Source organism: Xiphias gladius, chromosome 11, assembly GCF_016859285.1.
Source record: "Xiphias gladius isolate SHS-SW01 ecotype Sanya breed wild chromosome 11, ASM1685928v1, whole genome shotgun sequence".
NCBI lineage: Eukaryota > Metazoa > Chordata > Actinopteri > Istiophoriformes > Xiphiidae > Xiphias > Xiphias gladius.
The window spans coordinates 17,309,662-17,313,057 of record NC_053410.1 but is presented as its reverse complement, the minus strand read 5'-3'; positions in this window follow the sequence as shown (position 1 = coordinate 17,313,057).

Here is a 3,396-nt window from a genome sequence, read left to right as displayed (position 1 = left end):
CCTCTCCTAACACCTCTAACACCCTGACATCCCCTTGCACTTTGACTTATTGAAGATTTAGTGCTTAGTACTTGCTTCAAGGTGTCCTACTGTACTGAAGCTTTAGTGTTGTCCCCCACTTGTAAGTCGCTTTGGATAAAAGCTTCTGCCAAATGAGTAAATGTAATGTAATAGAAATGTAACACGAGGACACATTTTGACAGTGGTTCCCAGCTTTCTTTGCCTGACAAACACCCCCCCAGCCCTTTCAGATGAGACCAAGTATACCTTTAATTATGCTCCAAATATGTCTTATGAGTGGATTACAAACTCGATGTTATTTAACATATAGAAGACATGGGTAAAATATTTCTTTCACTCAATTGAATTTTCAATGCTTACAGTTGCTATGGTCAATTTTGTATGTGTGCTGCAAGAGTGGCAGAAGCTCATTGTTTAAAACAGTTATCCACTGCATAGCAAACAATTTCACTAACTATTTTTGTTTATTCGTCAGTCAAACTATTACAGCTTAATTCATGATTTCAACTTTTAATTCATTACTTAATTTAGCTAACTATTTCAAGTGTTTGCTCATAGCTCACTACAAAACAAAACAGTTTAATGACAGCTACTGTTTAGCTAATTGAAGTGATTTCAACCATTTATCCATAACATTTAGCCAACTATTTCAACTTCTCTATAGGGTGTTAATGTGCTACATCTGACAGATGGGCAGCTTTGTGGATATTGTTAATATAGAAATAGATTTACACCAATTTTAATTTTTTTTTCTTTAACAGGAATATGCGGATATATATTTTTAAGTTATGTTTAGTTGAATTATTTGAGCTTCACCATATACCGCCTGAAGTACAAGAACCCCTGTTTGGGGATCACTGCATCATGATAACTTGTTGAATGAGTAGCTGTTCATACAAATGTATACAAATTTTTCCAGCCCTACTATTATGTAGTTCATAGGGCAAAAGTTAATGCTGTATGGTGTGTTTCCACATCAGTTGGCAATATATATTGTTCCAATAGGAAACTTTCATTTTCCCGACATTAGTGTCCGATGTTTGCTTTCCAAATTGTACTACTTCCTGTCTCCTCTGAGAGTAAGGCGCTGGGTCAGATCCTAATTTAGAACAATATATTTAGGCCCCTAGCTGCTGGGGAAAGCACTGTCACAGCAAGATTGATTTGCAAGTGCGTGGGGGAACAAAGGGTGGTGTAGGGCCTCTCAGCCTCCATCGGGATTGTGAAATGGCCCTCACCATCTGCTGAAAACAGTCAATACATCCCAAAGCATCATGTAAGGCCTCCCCGTATTCTTCTCTGATTGACTCGAAAGGTCACAGGCGGCTTCAAAAATAAGCAGCCAATCAACATGCATGGCTTTACAGAATGCAAATATCTTATCAGCTCTTTTAAACGGTCATCATGCCGACACTAGCTCTCACCTGCTTGAATAACCAGAGAAAAACTAAGCTTTTTTGAAAGAAGACCAACCAAAGACGGGCTCAAGTAGTCAGAGGTCTCAGAGGCACCTTGTGTATTCCGAAGCTATATAACTAAATATAACCACATAAATAAACTATAGGTTTTAAAAGTCAACCCACCATTTTTGTCCCAAAGGATGTGTACTATGCAGTATAGTGAGGACAGAAGTCAAAACACAGAGTTTGGAATGCGTTTGCTGAAGCATTATATATGAATTAATAAATGATGAGAGGTATGAGGTGCGTGCTTTCAGCACCAGCAGCATCTGCATCAGACCTGAGATCTCTATTTTCACTGAACAATCTCACCTCATAGAAATAAAGTATGAATTCTATTTAAGTGAGTATTTTTGCTCTTTTGCAGTTCAGAATTCTTAAACTGGAACAAGAAATTAACTCTGAGATTGTCTCCTCAGCACTGATTGCTGCTATTGATGAAATGATTGATTATTGATGATGATGATTGATCGTGTAAACATTCAGTTGTTTAGAGATTCATTTGAGGCAAGTTACATTTCATGATCAAAGAGGAGCTCATTATTTCAAAGTGTCTTATCTCAGTCTCATTGAGATTCAGAATTCTCTTATGATTCCATATGGTAGATAACTAAAAATCTACCCTTAACATTATCTGTAATTCACCAGGATATTCAGATTATTTTGTTGCCTGTGTCACCAAAACAAAAACCAAAAGTTACGCAATGCAATAACAATTAATACTGTAAAAACTTCACATCATCAACCATCACCTTAATTCAAGCTTTTGTTTTAATTGAAATACATAATAATTAATCAAAATTTAGTGACATTCAAGTAAAATAAGGCAAAAATACGAGTAATGTGCTTTTCTAAATATGAAGAATATGTACCTAAATGGACTAAAAATAGGACTAAAATAAATATGAAAATAAAAACAGAATCTTGACAGGAGAATAAATTATTATTATGCAATTTAGCACATTTAAGTTGCAAAAATGAAAACAGAAAAAATTTTAAACTTTGGTCATAAAAGCAAAGACTGAGATAGTTCCAGAAGTGTGACATATTGACTATGTAGAGCATGAATGCAGCAGCATCAAAGTAAAAAATATGGCCTCCGTTACATAAGCAACACACTATACTTTACATACCTACATATGTACATACGAGGCATCTGCCAATAGTTTTGGACATTGTCAGACAGTAGATGAACAAAAGAAACAAAGCACAATCAATTCCACACGGCAAGGTGCATGGATGATGTCATAAGTCTGGGGCCCATCTCATTCAGCTGAGCGTGAAGGGTGCAAGTACTAATAAACCACCAGACACTGGGTGAAAAAAAAAAAAAAACAGGCCGAGAGAACGCAAGAAATGATTTATAAGAGAGAAGAGATGATAATGGCTCGAGGGTAAACAATAGTGTCCCTCTGGCCTGGTCTGCATTTCATACTACTGTGATGAAGCTGTCATAAGCACACACCACTCTGTTAATACAATCCTCTGGGGGATGCTTAGTTTTAATTTGGATGTCAAAGAGAATGATTGACTTTTATTGTTTGAGTGTGTGTGTTGTGTGTATGTGTAAGCTGGCGTATATCTATACTCATCTTTGTCTGTCTATCTGTCTACATTTTCAGGAGCACATGAATATTTAAATTGCTTGTGTGAACAGATTCACATCAAAAATGTCATCTACTCAAGAATTAAGATACAGTCTTGCTATTAGATTGACTGCAGTGAAGTTTGTGTTCATTATGGACTCAAGCATATAATCCACATAGCTTACTTCCTTCTTTTTCTTCCTCTTCATCTGCCTCCTATTTCTTAAAAGGCAATGAGAGTGCATGAAAGACACTTAGAGTATCACCATTAAGCCTTGTGTTTTGGTTGGATTGGTTTTACTCCCAACATATCCAACTGCTGTGTGTGA